Below are 20,358 nucleotides of genomic sequence, written 5' to 3' on the forward strand. Positions count from 1 at the left end.
TTGGGGTAAGGACTCATTCCCTACCTGGAGTGGACAGTCCATCGGTTTCCTGCTGAGAACCATGGCCTCAGATTTGGAGGTGCTGATCCTCATCCCAGCCGCTTCACACTCGGTTGCGAACCGATCCAGTGAGTGCTGAAGGTCGCAGACCGATGAAGCCATTAGAACCACATCATCTGCAAAAAGCAGTGGTGCAATCCTTAGTCCACCGAACTGCAGACCCCCTCCCCCATGACTACGCCTCGAAATCCGATCCATGTATATTACAAACAGGATTGGTGACAAAGCGCAGCCCTGGCGGAGGCCAACCCTCACCGGAAATGGGTCCGACTTACTGCCGAGGACCCGGACACAGCTCTCGCTTTGGGAGTACAGAGATTGGATGGCCCTGAGTAGAGACCCCCTCACCCCATACTCCCGCAGCACCTCCCACAGTAACTCCCTGGGAACTCGGTCATACGCCTTCTCCAAGTCTACAAAACACATGTAGACCGGATAAGCGTACTCCCAGGCCCCCTCCAGGATCCTTGCGAGAGTAAAAAGCTGATCCGTCGTTCCACGACCAGGACGGAATCCGCATTGTTCCTCCTCAATCTGAGGTTCGAATTGTATTTCATAATGACTCATTTATTTATTTCAGGGGACTTGTATTTCATGATGAGACATTTCCATTCCTTATATGCAAATAAACGGGGCGTGGTTAGCTCACAGATCCAGAGACCCAGACCAAAGCAACAGCACCACAATACTGACTCAATAGCTTTTGTTTCACACTCCAGTACTCTTAAGTGGTTTGCAAACTGCCAATAAACCAAACCGGTTCAAGAACCATTCTTGTGCTTAACTGATTCTTCTCTGGTCTTATCTGGTCCGCCCAATGCTGCTCTTCTGAGAGCAACCGCTCTGACAGCTCTCTCTAGTCTCTACTGGGAAACAGCTAAAAGTACTTCTGGAGGTAAGCAACGCTACACAATTACACCCAGTCTGAGAGTAAAAGATTTCTCAAAGGTTTTGTTTTGCTTTCTTACAACGTTAAGTTAATGTTAACGTAACCTTAAGTTCGCTAGGGGGCTATTGTTACGAGCTAGCTGTCTTAGCTAACAACAGTTAGCAGCTAACGTTTTCTGCAGTTTGTGTTGCCCCTGAAAAACGTGATGTAGTTATTTAAGGGTATGTTAAATTAACATTATTTTACAAGTTGAGAGAGTTAAGTTGTGTTTAAAATCGTCAATGTAATGCACGTTAGAGGTTTTTAGTTGGACATGAAGTTAGCTAACTCTACCAGGTTAGCATGTTAAGCTGTACTTTCTGTGGCAGCTAGCTTAATACAAAGAGGGGTTTTGTGCTTCATTGCAAACTTTTCTTTGTTAATCTACCTGAAACTGTAGGGACGGTTTGTTTCTACTCAACTATACAGACCATTGTTGAGGAGATGCAAAACATACTGTACATGAGTTGGGTCCAACATATACCTTAAGTAATGTTACTTTGCTGCTAAAAATGAAACATAATTAATCAGAATCTGTAAAGTAACTCCAATAAATGTAGTGGAGTAAAAATACCAGGTTAACCTTAAAGAAAGCCCTCAGGATTATAAAAGACCCCCATCACCCCAGCCACAAACTGTTCTGTCTGCTGTCGTCTGGCAGGCAGTACCGCAGCATCCGGACTAAAACCACCAGACTCAGGGACAGCTTCATCCCACAGGCCAGAAGACTATTAAACACCTGAACTTTGAAACAACGTCCATAACATTCATCTGGCTGCTACTTAGAAATTATTTGTCAAATATATCATATTCCAATCACTTGTATATATACTCTTGTTGCACTATTTACTATTTTTCTTTTTGTATTTACTTGCACTATTTTTTCTGTGTATCACTGTTGGAGGAGCCTGTGACCTAAGGGGGGGGGTGTAGGACACGTTTGATTCCTGTTTTGGTTAGTGTGCCGTCGATGGGATTCATTCCAATTCAAGGTGCTGTTTGACGCTCTGTGTAAACTTTGCGCACTGCCACTCCAACATCCAATCACAAAGCTTGAGGACTAATCACGGGGTTTGTGAAGCAAAGCACATGGTGTAGTCCCAAACGATAGCTGAGGATTCTGGGTAGTGTTCTGCCATCCTAAACTCCGAAAAAATATTTGTTTCTCCGAATCGAAGGGGAAAAATACAAAAGCATTGTACACAATTTAAACCAATCAATGTTGTGTAATTAAGGCGAGACACCCCAGGTGAATTGGGTACTTTTTTTAACTTAAATATATCAGCTAGAAATGTCTCCAGTTAATTACTTACAATTTACTTGCAATTGTTTGTTGTATTACACGTTTACTGAAATAGCATGTTTAAATATGCAAATGATCCATTATCTCATTACATATGCGCATATTTTAACACATTTCAGGAACCGAAATCTGAACTTTGGATAAAGCCAGGTTCAAAATTCTTGTTTCATTTTGTAGTCATATTATCTAAGGCTTTTACTGAAGGGATTTTGGATATCTCTTTTTATCACTCCATAAATCAGAAAATACTGTCAACAGCCCTAAAATATCCATTTTCGCCATGTTTTTAGGTATACAATGTTGTATAATTCAGGCTATGAATGATATATGAACAAACCCTTCTGTAAAAGCCTTCATAATATTGATAGGAATATAACTGGAATGTTTGGTGTATGTAAGTGCAACTGAAGTTGACATTTCTGACTCAGAGTAGGAGAAAAAACTCATTTTGAGAAAACGACCTTTAAAGATTGCAGTGAGGCGCTAGCTAAACCCTCCTGTTCTTTGGATGATAGTTTGCGCATCGACGCACTCCGTGAAGGTATTTCATGTTCGGGGTCATTTGTTTTTTGTATAACGTTGCAAGTTACAATTGTTGTCGTCTTCTCTGTGAACGTTTTTTTCGCCGTTCTTTTGCCATTTTGAGATTTAAATTTCTAGCGGAAAGCTAGCGCCACACTGCAATCTTTAAAGGTCGTTTTCTCAAAATTAGTTTTTTCTCCTTCTCTGAGTCCGAAATTCCCACTTCAGTAGCATGTAGATACACCAAACCTTCCAGTTATATTCCTATCAATATTATGAAGGCTTTTACAGAAGGGTTTGTTCATATATCATTCATAGCCTGAATTATATAACATTGTATACCTAAAAACATGGCGAAAAATGTATATTTTAGGGCTGTTGACAGTATTTTCTGATTTATAGAGTGATAAAAAGAGATATCCAAAATCCCTTTTGTAAAAGCCTTAGATACTAATATGACTACAAAATGAAACAATAATTTTGAACCTGGCTTTATCCAAAGTTCAGATTTCGGTTCCTGAAATGTGTTAAAATATGTGTCTACAGAAGGTCCAGTTGGGATAGACACGGTTCGCCACTGGTTTGGTTGGTTGTAAGAGAGACGCGTTATGTATTAATGTATCATTGGTAGGGTTGGGTATCGTTTGAATTTCCACGATTCTGATTCCGATTCCGATTCCGATTCTACTTTTCGATTCCGGTTCTTAACGGTTCTCAAGTCCGATTCTTTGAGGGGCAGGGTAAAAAAATTATAAATTGCTTCTTCCACCAAAAAAATTACATTTATTCGAGAAACTTTTACACAGGTTAGTTTACAGTAATATTCACATTAATGAGTCTGTTTATATTCACTGCTATATAACTGTAACCTGAGAACTACTGAAGCTACAACAGTCCAACAATCCATTTAAAAACAGTTCTTGTTGAGAAAAACAAGCATATCTGCCTTCTCAGGCATACCGGGAAGAAATGTTTGAACATTTTAAAGTAAAATGCTTCAATCTGGTGCACTTTAAGCAGAATTACTAGAGACTAGATCTAGGGGGTACAACTCTAAACACCCATATGAAAAAGATCGGTTTACATTTTAATAATCAAATAAGTATGTGAACATAATCAGTAACCTACCATAGCCAATAACAAATACATGTAACGTATTTTATTTTTGTTGTTCATTCATATCTTATTTTACTATTTTATTTATGCATATTTTTTTATCTCTCCAGTTTAAAACGATATGTCTGGTTTACTGTCCTATAGTATACATTGGATTAATTTCAAACCTGTTTTATTCCAATCATTATAAAGGAGTGCCTTGGAAATATGTGTTTACATAAATTGTGATCAAAACGTTTGAGACCCACTGAGATAACTTAGACTAAATTGAACTATCTAAACCCTCAGAGTCCTTTACCTCACTGAGCTGTAGTTATCAGCCTCTTAGTCTGACTGGAGAGGACTCTCCCTCCACATCATTGTAGAAACATCTTCTTCTTCCGTTAGAGCAGCTAGCACTAGATGCTAATAACAACAGCGCGTACCGGTGCACCCTCCCTTTCTCCCTCGCTCGCTCCCATGCTCACTCACACTTTGGCTGTGAGCTGCGGGTGCCAGATAAGCCAACATCCCCCATTTTCATCACTTACAGCGCCCATCGTACAGGGCAAATGAAAAGTGTAACCGGGATGAAAAGGGTGTTACATTTACTTAATTATGAATGTTGTTACATCAAGGCCGAAAATTAGGATGAGCCCCAACGGTCAAAACATTTTTTTCCCCTCCCAGAGCTGTCAGCACAGCGCCTCCACAGATCTGGCGCCCTGGGCGAACATCTATAACGCCAGTGTGACGGGCCCGGATGGGCCAGCCCTGGTCTCAGGTTACGCTGTCGGAAGTGTAGGTACAACGCTACATTTCCCGCCCCGCCGCAGTCATACAGTAGGCTACGGAGAGCGGCGAGAAACATTTCCTCAGGCATCGAAAAGCGGAACCGAAATTCACATGTCTAAATGATGCCGTTGGAATCGAAATGTTGGAACCGGTTCCGAACCGGAACCGGTTCTCGGTACCCAACCCTAATCATTGGTGCTCGAGTTGACTGCCTGAACTAGCTCGCAGGCTTCGCCCCATTTAATAAGTTGGAACTCAGCTTGTTGTGGGAGTTGTTTCAAAATGACAATTGTATTACTATTTTGGGGCGGCAGGAGCTCAGGAGTTGGAGCAGGGGTGTCAAACTCATTTTAGTTCAGGGGCCGCATACAGTGGGCCGGACCAGTAAAATCATAGCATAATAACCTATAAATAACGATAACTTCAAACTGCTCCCTTTGTTTTGGTACAAAAAGTACATTCTGAAAATGTTCACCTGAAATGAATATAGATTATGAATTTAACTTCTGTTAGACAGTATGCAAAAATGTATGGCATATAGCTGTCTAACAGAAGTTAAATTCATTTCTCACTTATTCTGACAATGTACTTAACCTCAAATAAAAGAACCCAATGAAAATAGTTGTTAAATAATAGTGAAGTCACGTTGTAATAACAATAACTCATCTCTCTCGAGTTTTCTTTTTGAGCTTTGCCAAAAGCCACTGTGTCAAGTATCCTACTTGGGTTGCCGTACAAAGTTGTCCAATATGGCGGACCATCTCGCACATGCGCACTGCAGATAGGGCAGGGCGGCAGATCGGGTAGTGACACAGCCTACCAGATCGGCCAAATTCTGAATGTATTGAAACTCCAGACTCAACGTAAGAGCTTGAGCCTCTTCGGGGGGGTGCTAACATTTAAACATACACTTCATTCTTTACTTTGTCCGAATATTCGGCCCGCGCGGGAAGGGGGGAGGGGGGGGGGGGGGCGTAGTAATCAGCAGCGAACCGCTTCAACTCGTGTATTTCGGTGTATTCACGGCAACGCGGGACGCACGCCGATAGACACAACTCCCCGTACCAGCTCACAATCCAGCACTACTGTATGACGTCACACAGGAATCAAGCCCATCTCCATGCCCCTCATCAGCCCAAAATCCCCAGTCTCTATCTCTGACGAAAAAGGCAACACTGACTCAGCAATAAATTAGTATCTAGCTGCTGTGTCCGGAACACCTTAATCGGAACATACTTGTCACTACCAACCATTGATACAACGGCTTCCGTTATGAACGGCTCAAAAACAGCAGCCACATCCAAGTCGGCACAAACCAGCTTCTTATCAGGCACCATGCCCGATCCTACACCCTGCGGCTTTTTAACCAAAACGGCAGAACAACACATGGCTGGAGCATGTGATGAAGAACGAGGCTTCCCCTCAGGTTCCAGCAACGGACACTGCTCCTTCCAATGACCCTCTTCTCGGCAATAATGACATTGGCCCACTCTGTTGCCCTCGGATCGCCCCGGACCTGCAAATCTACGGGAGGAGCCTGGTGAAAACTTTGCACCACAGCGGGAATAGCCACCATCTTCTCCACATCTCCAATCACCCCTAGACCACTTCTCTGTAAAACTGCCCTTATACGTCAACACAAAATCATCCACTACTTCAGCAGCTCTAAGCGCGGTGGAAGGTTTCTGCTCATTTACATAAGTGGCCACCAGTGTTGGGCAAGTTACTTCCAAAATGTAATATATTACATATTACTTATTACTCTCTTTTGAAAGTAATAAGTTACATTACAATATTACTGTCTCTGAAATGTAATGAGTTACACTACTTTTTAGTAACTTTTTAGTTACTTTCACCAAAATAACCGCAAAAGAATGGCTAGGTACTTTGAAAGCACTTTGAATTGCCTTGTGTTGAAAAGTGCTATATAAATAAACTTGCCTTGCCTAGGTATTTTAAATGCTAAAATGTAGTTTAGTGCAGCTCATTATACATCCAGTGAAGGGCAATGTGGTATAGCATAACAACTGTGTAGGCCCTTAAAGAGCCTGTGACAGCATCCCAACAACTGTTGTGCAATGAAATATTGGGCTACTAGTAATCTCGAACCGTCAGTTTAAAAAAGAAAAAGCGATACCGTTCCGTTAAATATCAATAATTTCGAACATCGCGGGGAAATTCCTTCGACTCATTTTGAAATTTTGGGGGAAGCCGGAAGTGACGTCAATGCGGGAACGCTTCACTGTGCGGCGAGAGAGCCAAACACGGACAAAGTGTGTTGTCATGCGTAGAAATGGTGAATTACTGAGTTTAGGCACGTTAATAACGTTTTAATGAAGTTGACTACAGTATATTCATATTTGTCAGTGCTTTCATGTCAATTCGGCGAACATAAACATAAATGATCGTGGTGAAGATGATGATTACATTAGGATTAAAAATCGGTAGTGAGAGCTACTGAATTTCCTCCCGTAGGATGTGATATAAAAACAAATCGATTATTTTTGTAGTTGTAAACTCAAGTGGATGAAACTACATTTATTAGTGCTTTCATGTCAATTCGGCGAACATATGATACATTAAATGATCGTGAGAATGATGATTAAAAATCGTTTGTTTGTGCCGGTCTGCATTTCCTGATGAGAAAACAAACCGATGCTTTTTGTAGTTGTAGTACACCAACATGGATTAAACGTGTGGTTTTTTCACCACAATGTTGGGGAAATTAATGGATAAAATGCACGGATTATTATTATTATTATTCCCACTCCGATCGGGACACTAGGTCCACCGTTTCCCCGCAGCGAGGCTCCCCCCGTTGACAGTTTACGTGGGCTGGGTGCAGTGGCGGACTGGCCATCGGGACGAATCCCGATGGGCCGGTACCGAAGTGGGCCGGTCGGATAAGTCACTAGCACATCCCCCATAGGCGGCGCGTGAGGCTCAGGTTTGGGAAGGCTAAATAACTTTTTTTACGCCTCCGGCGTCTATAGAAAAGAGATCAACTCAGTGTGCGGAGTTGAAATCTCTCAAGTCATATTACAGGATAAAGGAAATACAGTTTAAACTGCCGTATGCAGAGAAGACGCCGACGTGTCGCACTTTTCATTCATATTACATCATCAATCAGATCATCGATCATATAATATCATAATATATCATATATCTTATCTGAGTCAGCTTCTCCAGCCGTATCTGGCCGTGCAACACTCACAGTGTCACATACTGTATGCAGAAGTATTATTTTAAGCAACACATTATGTTGACGAAACACTCGAGTCAAATGTAATTAAAGTCAGATCCACTCGTGTCTTAGACGTGAACGCGCTCTCAGCTGGAGAGAAACCCTGGCTTGATTTACCGAGTTGATAACCAGCGTCGTAGGACCGCTTAGCGAGATCTCGTTTGTTAGTTTGTTGTTGTTAGTTTGTTTGTTACTCAAACATATCCAGGGTCTGTTGAACTGGCTTCGTAGCACAGGGCACAGGTGGCTAGCAGCGCTAATGTCAAAGACACAGACATTGCATTATATTTGTATTTTACCAGGATGCAGTGACACAAATATTTACATATTTACATTTACTATCTACAGCACCCGCCGCCCCTGACATCCCCCACTCCCCCCGTTGACAATTTACTAGCGGTACCGAAGTGGGCCGGTCGAGAGTCCCGGGATGATTTTTAGTCCCAGTCCACCACTGGCTACATGACCGTATGATCGCCCATATTGACGCACCTAATTCCTAAACTTCTAACAGATACAACATAAAGCGATCCTTCAGCCTCATATGAGCTCTCAGACACGTTCAACATTAAACTGTCATCGCTGTCTGAGCTTGCTGCTGTGTGCGCCATCGTGCGTTTGCATGCAGATGCTGGGATCCTGAACGGTGCAGCTGGAGCGCTGTGCCCGCAATGACGTCACACATAATTTGGCGGGACTTGAAGAATCCCCGAGAAGATCTAGAATATGGTCAACATTGAAGGGCAGATTAATGGTTATCAAAGTACAAATATCCAAAATCAGTTCAGTAACGGTTTTCAAGGGGACAATATTTACTCAAATTGATGGGTTTGGATGATGGGGGAAACTCGTGTCACAGGCTCTTTAAGGCTACTAACAACTTGTATTGCACGGTTTAGTTGAATACTCGATTCTGATTGTAAATTCTTAACATGTGACACGTTGTTAATCCAGCAATACAGACCACTGTCAAGGACTATGATGAAGGTTGCTAAGGAGGATCAAGAAAGATAAATGAAAATAGGTTAAAAGACGGAGCGCTGGACGTCAGATAAATCACCAGAAGAAGGCAGACAGGAAGTAAACAATAACAGGACACGGAATGGGCTCTGTAGTGTGTTTAGTATATGGCCGTGTACAGGCCCGGTTCCAGAACAAAATGACTCAGGGTGGATCTGAGGTTACAGGGGGCGCAGCAGTAGCAGGTTTACATGAGCAATAGTGGCCGGCAACAGCAATGAAAAATAGCATTGATGGTCCCAATGAACAGATTATGGCATTTGTTATGTTTTGAAACCAAACAAGTGAGAACATTTCAAGTGAGTTAAAAGTGCAATCCTGAAATATTTCATATCGTCCAAAGTGGACTATGGCAAAGAAAAGCACAAAAGCTTCAAAACTGTACTAATAAAACAAAGGAGAACATATTGTAAATCAAGGCAAATATTATTTAAACCAGCTCATGGTTTGAAATAGCAAACATTGAAAAGCAAAAGTATTATTAAAACCATGTACTAAATCATCACTTTGGTCCCATCATATACTCTGGGAAGAGAATATTTACTGTGCTTGAAAACTGGTATCACATCATCATGTGAGGTTGACTTTGTGACCTGGAGAACATTTCAGCTGCAACATCAGCTTGTTGATAAGCTTGGGATATGAGATCTTTGTGTAGCCATTCGTGGTGAAGGCATCTGTGCTATTGTCTGCATTATTTTTGACCCAACATTTCTACAGGCATGGCAGAATATGGCACTATTTTCACATGAATATTCTAGCCCTTGTCTATTTTTATACCACGAGCTGCAAAATGGCCACCTAACTCCACTGTACAGGCGGGTACTTGTTTAGATATACCTGGGCAGGCTCTGTTTTGCTGTGGTATCCTGGCACCTGCGGGCCGCAGAGGGGCGGCGTAGTTTCGGGCGACAAAGACTGCTGCTCCGGGGGCGAGGGCGGCGAGTCAGGCGGGAGTAAGCTAGTGTCCACAACGGAGGGTAACGTGATGTCCCCATCTGACCTGTTGCTACTGTCTGCAGTAGATGCAGTGTTGCTGGCGTTTAGTGATGGTTGCTTTAAACATTTTCGTATAAATGATTATCCAAAGATGTGTGTCACTGCTGTAGAAGCACTTTGGAAGTGATACACGCGCAGCGGACACAATTTGTTGTTTGTATTTTTCGCTCCGTTCTCTTTTTTAAATAGAGGGTGCATAACATTCAACTGCCCCGAAGATCCCGACGCGAAGCCTGAAGGGTAAACACCAGGTTTACTAATCTACCCGCACAATTTGTCTCCGGTGTCGGAATATCTCACTATGTTAGTACATTCTTAAAAAACAAAACACCATTTCATTTCGGGTTAAAATGTGTTGTAACTGCGTTACTGAGCATTGTAACGGGTAATATATTACCCACATTTCATTAGTAATGCGTTACATTACTTCGTTACAGCAAAAAGCAATATATTACTGTAACTCCGTTACTTTTGTAACGCGTTACACCCAACACTGGTGGCCACACGCTGAGGGATAACATCTTTAAATTGTTCCAATACAATGAGTTCACAAAGACCGTCAAAACTGGCAACCTTTGCTGCCGCGCACCACCGCTGAAAATGAGAAGTCAAATCACGGATAAACTCCACATGTGTCTGCTTATCCCCCTTGACCCAACTTCTGAACTTTTGACGATATGCTTCAGGAACCAGTTTGTATGATTTTAACACTGCTGATTTTACTCTAGCATAGTCCAAAGCATTTTCACCACAAACAGCTGAATAGGCCTCCTGTGCTCGCCCAGTGAGTGCACACTGAAGTAACAGCACTTTGTCCGAATCTGACCAGTTTCTTGCCTCTGCTATGCGTTCAAATAGAGTAAAACATTTCAGGGTCACGCTCATTAAACTTTGGCACTAACCGCAAGTAAGAAATAATATCGCCACTACCTGATGCCGACCTATCAGAACCATCCTCCACCGGAGAAAGCTTGCCCTCTCCAATCAGCCGTAATCTAGCATATTCCACCTCATATTTCATCTTTTCCACCTCCAGCACCTTCTCCACCTCTAAACGCTTCTCTACCTCCTGCTGCTGATCCCTCAACTACAACTGCAACTTCTCCTGCTCCAACCTCAACTGCAACCTCTCCTGATCCAACCTCAACCTCTCCTGATTAAACTGCATGGCCAAAAGCTCCTTTTGCTGCTCGAACGTCAAACCAGCTGTCTGAACCACTACCGGCACGACCCCTGCCGCACCAGACTCACTCTTCTGCAACACACCCTGCTCAAACAAAGATGACACGAAGACAGCTTTAATCTCATGTTTCCGCTTGCTCCCTACAACAGGAATTTCATAATGCTCTGCTATTTCGACCAACCTTCTGGCAATCATCTAAGAAAGACACTGAGGGCGTATCCACAAACGCCGACAAAGAAGCCATAATATATTACCTATACCCAATCAGAAAGCAAAGTATTAAACTGTAAACACGCATGGGCAAAAGACAAAACCCAACAGAGAATTTTCCCCCTAACTGCCTAACCAAAATCTTACTAATCTCACATAGTCTTCATGTAGCTTGCGGCGGGTAATTACGCACTGGAACCCGGCGGAGTTACGGAGCGACCTGCGCGCAGGTATCACCAAAAAATCACGCGGATGTGCCCCCGAGACAGCTGTTTGAAAACACAACACTATGAAAAGAAAAAACAGACGCAACCCAAGGGGAAACGCCACTTAAGCCTAGCGGAGAAAACTCTTTACAAAAACGTAACAAGCAACAACATCTTACCTTCTGATTGGCACACAAAACCTGACGACACTAAAGCTTCCTGAAACCCAAAAAACATGATTTGTCCCCCAAATAGCAGCGCCGAGCCAGCACACAGCTGGACCACATCAACTAATTAGCTGCTCAAATGACGCCATACACAAACTTTTAACCAAATAACCCAACCCGGACGAGTCCCCATTTGTTATGACCCGGCTCAAAAGGCCACAAAAAGGGGAGACACACCATGTCGATGGTTAACAAAAGATGTTTATTTAAGACAAACAAATCAAATCAAAACCAGTATGAAGTGTGGATGTCAGTGGTATCAGTAATGTAAATGCAGGGTGAGGGTTGTATGGACATGTATGTGTGTTGAAGTGCACAAAGTAAAGCAACTGGAGAAACTCATAATATACTCAACAAAAACCGGGGTGCCTGCAGGGAGAAGCAAAGAGAGAGCAGAGAGGCATTAATAAGCTGCAGGGCACCTGGGTCAGGTAGCCTGAGTTACTGCAATCAATGCAATCCCCAATCACCACAGCACAGACAGGACAGCCAACTCCTCTCTACTGATGAACCCACAGTGGCATCACAATCCGAATAACGATTGAAACCCGAATAGTACTCCAACGAACAAATATTCGGATATTCGGGTACAGCCCTAGTATGTATACATAAATACTAGTGACAGTGACGTGAGCAGTTATGTGGAGATGTGACATGCAACGCGGATGTAAAGAGAATGTCGTTGTCGTTTCCTGAATGATAGCAGGTTGCTTACGGTTGTGACCATAGGTTGTGACCCGTTATCCCTCGGTATACCCTAGTCAGCGCCCCTAGTTACACCAACAGCGTGCGATTACCGTACAGCCAATCACAATGCGTGACATCATTGGTAAGCGACAGACCCTTGCGGAATTAATAAAGTTGTTGATTGATTGATTGACCCCGAACATATATGGTAGGGTGAACACATATGGTACTGACACCGGTTCAAGTCCCGAACAGACCAAGTTAAGCAGCGTGGACTGGTACTTGCACTTCTCAAATGCACCTCCTGCACTGCAGTGGAGCCCTTGAGCAAAGTGCCATATATGCCATGCTCCCCGGGCGCTGTGTAATAGCTGCCCACTGCCCCTAGTACTGAATCTGTGAAATGCAGAGGTCAAATTTCACTGTGTGTGTGTGTGTGTGTGTGTGTGTGTGTGTGTGTGTGTGTGTGTGTGTGTGTGTGTGTGTGAAAAATAAGGAGGGTTTAATTTGAATCCTCCGTTTTATTTTTTTCTATAACAGCAACATTTCTAATTTTTTAAGGGGGGGTGATGGCGACATACAGTTTCCAATTTTGGTTGAACTTTACCTTGAACTGTACTGAGCATTTTCCTGAGTCTGTGTTCTGTACCCCCCCCCCCCCCCTTCAGAGTCACTGTGCCTCTATCTGTCAAACATTGGTCACACAAACTTCAAACCAGAACCAGCGCTCCAGATGCCAGACAGACAAAGAGAGAGCTGTGTTAGCCCTAATTTAAAATAACGCTGCAATTTAAAGAATTCATCATTTTTCATTTCAGATTTAATCATCTGAATAAACAGGAATTAATGAAAGAAGGAGCCACAGGGGTTTGAAGGGAGAGGTGGAAGGTCGGCCTAATAACTTAGTTCTGTTTGTACAGTGCTCCCCTTAATCTCATTATATATTAAACTGCAGCTAGCAGTATGTAAGGAAATGTAGCAATTGAAAAACACCAGAAAATGAAACACATTTCAACTAATGAAAAGTTTAGAGTAATGAAGTAATGACACAGTGCGTCACTGAGGCGCCTGAAATATCGCTTTTTCAGAGCGGAGGGGAATTTCACTTCAACTGTTAAACTGTCCATTAACCATAAACACAGCACTACTCTAAACATGGGGCATTTTCCTGGGGGGCTCTCGCCAACTGAGCCTGGAAACTGTGATGTCTGTGGCTGGAAATCCAGAGACTGCAGCCAGCAGCGGGGCTGGGGGGGTTACTGTGTGATTGGGACATTTGGCCAACCTCTAACCCTTAAGTAAGAATTGTCAAAATAAAAAAAGCAGAAACATCCTGATGTGTTGGCCAAGCTCCAAAAAATACTGGACCCTACATTTCCCATGATCATTTATTGTAATACATTTTTTAGTTTGAAGTCGTCCAAGCAAATAAATATGACTTTTTCAAATCTAGATAAAGCTTCCGGCAGAGCTACAGATGATATTAAAAAAATATTTTAAAGGCTGAATACCTCTCGTTTTTTGGTTTTTAATAAAAGGTTAATTTATTCTATTTTGGCAACACACTCTCACTCCCTGAAGGTCCAAGAGCGACGCTTGGTCAGGGTCCCGTGGCGTGCAGTTGGGACGCGCCGAGGCTCCTTCAGCTTCATAAACGGACGCAAAGAGCTTTCAACTGATTGCAATGTATTCCCATCGGCGGCGGTATTTGACGCTCATGGAAGCACCGCACCCGTTTATGTCGGCAGCTCTTAAAGGCAATGTGAGCGTCCATTCCCATTGGATAACGGAGAATTGTACACTCGGAAGTAAGTATTCTCCTTACTGTGGATTGATTTTACAGTGATATCTCCACTACTCATCAACTCAAAAACACCAGATTACCTTTGTTAATTAAACGACATTGATTGGTTTAAATTGTGTACAATGCTTTTGTGTTTTTCCCCTTCAATTCTGAGGAACAACTTGTTTTCTCTGAAATGTGGAGCGCCAAAGAGACTACACTACCCACAATCCCCAGCTATTGTTGTGACGACGCCTGTCGGCTTTGCGACAAACCCCGTGATTAATCTTCAAGCTCTGGGATTGGATGTTGGAGTGGCAGTGCGCCAAGATTACGCCGAGCGTCAAGCTCTTTGAAATGGAACGAAACCACGACAGACTATTCAAAACTGGACTCGAACGCCCCCCCAGAACTACACATACTGACTATTGTGTTTCGCAACATGTTCTCTATGGCACGTCTCTACTGGGAATTGTAGTTTTAAAATACGTTTTTGTTTTTCCCAAAATTAGAAGTTGAGAGTATTAAACTGTGTACAGCCCTGGAGGTTTAGGCGATAGGAAACAAATTGGTGTGTAAACATGTAATTACTAAATGGGTGAAAATCGCTTGTATCCATAATGGGCAGCATTCATATATACCCACATGACAGCTCATTATTACTTTGTAATTCTACTCCACGACAATTCAGAGGTTAACCTGGTATTTTTACTCCACTACATTTATTTTAGTTACTTTACAGATTCTGATTAATGATGTGAAATATAAACAAGCCTTAAAGCAGACTTTAGTTACACCTGAGTACAATTCAGGGAAGGTGATTGTCAAGTGCCAACAATCAGGAGAGATATTTGATAGTTAGTGCTTGAGAAGACTAAACATTTATCTGCAGATCTCTATAAAGTATATTAATTACTCGTTATTCTCTACTAATAGTTAATTAAAAACTGTATATAATTGCTATTTTGCACATCCATTTCAAGATTTTCAAAGGTTTATTGATATATCATATACACAACTACGGTGTGTATCGCTAAACAAGGAAATCACACCTCCACGGAGCTTAGCGCGATTCACAACGTCCCGACTGGTCCCGACCAATCAGAGCACACTGGGCTCACAGGGAGAGGGAGGGAGGGAGGGGGGGCCAAGAGCTGCAACGAGCCGTTTAGTGGAGAGAGTGAATACTGCTGAATACACATACTTTACAGAGATGCTGTATGCGAAACCAATGTGAGTTTGGAAAATTGCACAGAATAAATCTATTCTAGTAGACAATGGAATTATGATCAGTGGAAATGGCCATGACATGTGACCTTTAAACTGTCATATTCTGCACATTTCTTATACTATCTACATACATAAGAGTATAATTAATGTGTATAATTGTTAAAATAAGTGCTTCAACATAGTTAACATTGCAGGAAAGCAATATATTAGACGTTAAGTACTTTGTCAGGCTTAATATTTATCTGTAGATAGATACCCCCAAAGCTTTTTTCTTATTTGAAAGAAGACCTTAACCTAAAGTATTCTTTAATGTGTTAATAAAGGTTAATTAGTTTGTCTGTTTTGCACATCCTCATATTAATATCTTTGTACATCGTGCACTAAACTGTTTTATTGTAGAGATCACTTACAGTATCTTCTTGATTTTTTATATTCTATATTTCTATCATTGACCTTCTACTTTCCCCCTATGAAAGTATGTACTCTTAATATTGTTTCCATCAAATAACATTATTCAACAAAAATAATTCAATAACGTGCTTTAACCACTAGGCGGTGCACACAAGGTACACACAGCATACTAATAATAACTTTGTATTATTAGTGTAGGACACTTATGTATGTATAACATCTGAAGATGTGAAGTTTTATTCATGTTTTTACATAATTGTACAGGATATTGTTATACTATTTCTCATGTTTTACTTCTACACATTAATAACTGGGATCCAGTTGAGGTGGTTCGGGCACCTAGTTAGGATGCCACCTGGGCGCCTCCCTAGGGAGGTGTTCCAGGCACGTCCAGCTGGGAAGAGACCAAGGGGTAGACCTAGGACCAGGTGGAGGGATTATATCTCTTCGCTGGCCTGGGAGCGCCTTGGGATCCCCCAGTCAGAGCTGGTTGATGTCGCCAGGGAAAAGAAAGTTTGGGGCTCTCTGCTGGAACTGCTACCCCCGCGACCCGACCACGGATAAGCGGGAGAAGATGGATGGATGGACATTAATAACTGATTTGTAAAACATCACAGACAGAAAGGTATATCCGTCATTTAATGGTAAGCTATTGAAATTGTGATTCCATAGGTGTGTCTCCCATCACCCAAAACCCCTGACTATTCTCTCAACTCAGTATTTACATTCTTATATTCAAAGAAAATCAGTAATATCTTTAAAAACGTGCATTGCGGCTAAAACATCCAATCAGCGAGCTGAGGATCTTTCCTACGTCTGTTTCCGGTATTGTTCCTGTAATGAGAGTTCACATTTATTGAGGGTGGAATTGACTACACATCTTCAGAAACATAATTTGCTTCAGATATAACTCATAGCAAATAAAGTATACAAATATAAGTAATAAAAAGATAAAACACTGATATGTAATTTACGTTAGAATAAATAGAATGGTTTTGAATAATAGATGAGAGTAAAATCTACGTCACTTTACAGCCCCGCCCACTTTTTGGAAACCAACGCTGTCATTTGAACGGCGATCAAGCCTGAAGCCACAGAGATCTTCTTCTTAGAGGAAGTACAGAAACACGTAACTCTGGATGTGTTTTAATGTTGGAGGTGCAATAAACGAGACAGCAGCTTTTTGGCATGTTAAAACTATTATTTTCTGCCTCGCTCATGAGAGTAACAGCTGGCGAAATTACAGCCTCGCCCACTGATTTTAATTTACCATATATCGAGCCCGATTCTCGATTTCAAATGTGTGCTCTAAAATGATATTTATAAATGACTATTATCATTATTATAAGCAAGACAATAAATGGCAAAGATATGTAGAAAATAACCGTATTTAAGATACGTTCATAACTAACGTAACGTGGGAGAAAATACGTTTCTAGCTAAACGTAATTGAGAATGCAATTTAGTTCTGTGGGAACGTAATTTTTAGGAGACAGGGTTGGACTTTTTTTGTATGAATTTATGTTTCATCCAATCACAGAGCTTGTTGACTAATCATGAGGTTTGTCAAAGCGGACAGGCGTTGTCACAACAATAGCTGGGGATTGTGGGTAGTGTTGTCTCTTTGGCGCTCCACATTTCAGAGAAAACAAGTTGTTTCTCAGAATTGAAGGGGAAAAACACAAAAGCATTGTACACAATTTAAACCTATCAATGTCGTTTAATTAACAAAGGTAATCTGGTGTTTTTGAGTTGATGAGTAGTGGAGATATCACTGTCAAATCAATCCACAGTAAGGAGAATACTTACTTCCGGGTGTACAATTCTCCGTTATCCAATGGGAATGGACGCTCACATTGCCTTTAAGAGCTGCCGACATAAACGGGTGCGGTGCTTCCATGAGCGTCAAATACCGCCGCCGATGGGAATACATTGCAATCAGTTGAAAGCTCTTTGCGTCCGTTTATGAAGCTGAAGGAGCCTCGGCGTGTCCCAACTGCACGCCACGGGACCCTGACCAAGCGTCGCTCTTGGACCTTCAGGGAGTGAGAGTGTGTTGCCAAAATAGAATAAATTAACCTTTTATTAAAAACCAAAAAACGAGAGGTATTCAGCCTTTAAAATATTTTTTTAATATCATCTGTAGCTCTGCCAGAAGCTTTATCTAGATTTGAAAAAGTCATATTTATTTGCTTGGACGACTTCAAACAAAAAAATGTATTACAATAAATGATCATGGGAAATGTAGGGTCCAGTATTTTTTGGAGCTTGGCCAACACATCAGGATGTTTCTGCTTTTTTTATTTTGACAATTCTTACTTAAGGGTTAGAGGTTGGCCAAATGTCCTGACCAAGCGTCGCTCCTGGACGTTTAGGGAGTGATAGTGTGTTGATTTTGGACCTTTTGTTCAGATCACATGATCTGATTGCTACATTGTAAGCTAATGTTTTCAAGATCCAGAATTTTGAAGGGCCCCTTTAAAATGTGCAATTATAAAGGACCCCTGGTTCCTACGACGGTTTGTTTTGGTTCATTGTTATATCATTTCTTACAAATGCTTAATATCCCTTAAATGTGTACAACCCAAGCTGGAAGGTTGTGTAAATCAATAAACTTTAATAATTCATTATAAATGGTATAATAAAAACCAAATAGAAAACAAAAAACTGGATAAACACCATCTAAGGTCATGTGACCTGATGTAAAGCTCCGGAGCAGCTGCAAATGTGTCTTTGAATTGAAATGTTTGTTGACTCTATTACATTAGTTTAAACGTTGAACACAGATTGCATCACAGAGGTTTCATGCTGCCTCTGTAATTTATTCAATTACTATCCCATTAACTTTGTGAATTGTTAGTGATAAAATCAATATGCAGATTAATGAGGCGGATCATGTACAGGCTGTTTATTCCAGAGCTTGGTCGATCAGATGTGTCATTAATAAAATCCGATTACTCTGTGAGGTAATTCTCCTTAATGTGACTATAGCGCTACAGGACTGCAACAGTGGATAGGAAATCTGTCACTCACTTTTTTGTTTAACCAAAATGCTGTGTGTTTGTGTTGGATAACATCCACCGGTGTAAGATGATTTTGGGCCCAACAGAAAATATGTGCTTGGCTCAGAAAGTGTAATGTTTTATTGTTCAGCTCGATGTTCTGCAGGTGTTAACTGTATTCTTATTCTCAGCGTCCAGGAAAGAGAAGCTTAAAAAGGAGACTAAATGGAGTCTCTGGAGGTTCAAAATTGGTACTTTAATTAATAAAAAAGGCGCGGTAAAGTCACAAACAGGATTGTTCATTCAGAAGAGAAAGTCTGCTGCTTTCTCTCCCAGGTGGTGGCCGTGCAGAAGAGAGCTTACAAGCATTCGTCCTTCCCGCTTGCTCGCTGTTCGCTCCTCCTCTCTGTGAGCTGTAGTGACGTAAGGGACTTCCCCCTCTCGTTCTCCTGTGTCCGATATCGCGTTAAACAGAGGATTTCGACATTTTACATTCATTGCTTACTTCCACATGCCTTTTCTCCTCCTTATCTCTTTCATAACTTTATATGTAATACATGTTAACGGCGTCAATAGCCACTTTAATGATACTAATGGGCGGTAGTCCCGGATGTCGTCATGAAGGATTTTCAGAATAAAAGCTTAACAACTGGACGCACAAGAACTTCTGGGTTTTCAGTATAAAACGGCATTTAAACTGACGGTATGTTTAGGGTACATTATGCTATCAAAACATTGATTTTAATTTCTAACACAGGCCACAGAATGACCAGACATAACTTTGATATATTTGAAAATGTAATAGTTTCAGCTTTTCTACAGTTGTTGACCAAACCATTTACCATTGTTGATCGATATTCACGAAATGTTTAACTGTTGAAATTACTTATCTAAATTATTCAAAAAGCTCTGAAACTTTTACATATTTTAAAATACTTTTTAATGGGTCCTCTGGATTTTGAAAAAAAAAAGTTGATTGTATACCAACATTTTTAAATAGTAGATTGAAAGAGCTAAGTTTAAGAAATGTGTGGAAGTGGGCAGTGCTGCTTAATTTACCATCAGAACATTACACACAAGATTCACAGTCACAGTAACAGTCTTTAGTGATAATAAAGGTATTAAACATTTAAAGTGGACGTAAGACCAACTGACTGTATTCTACGTGCATTATCAGCAAAGCAGCATATCACATAAACAATAGCACAATAACTAGAACTGCATGTTTCTTCTGATGCTTGTTCATGTTAATAATAATAATAATATAAATGTTTTCTTTCTCTCAAAATTATTATGGTTGCTAGCCAGAATCTTTGTAGCTTTGCTAGCAGTGTTGTGTCTTGTTTCTTTATTCATAAAAGCCATAACAATGCTATTTCTTTATCGTGTAGCCAGATGGAAGTTTTAACATTTAAAATAGCATTTTCTTTCTTTTTCGAGATGCTTAGACATA

Source organism: Gymnodraco acuticeps, unplaced genomic scaffold (genome assembly GCF_902827175.1).
Source record: "Gymnodraco acuticeps unplaced genomic scaffold, fGymAcu1.1, whole genome shotgun sequence".
Classification (NCBI taxonomy): Eukaryota; Metazoa; Chordata; class Actinopteri; order Perciformes; family Bathydraconidae; genus Gymnodraco; species Gymnodraco acuticeps.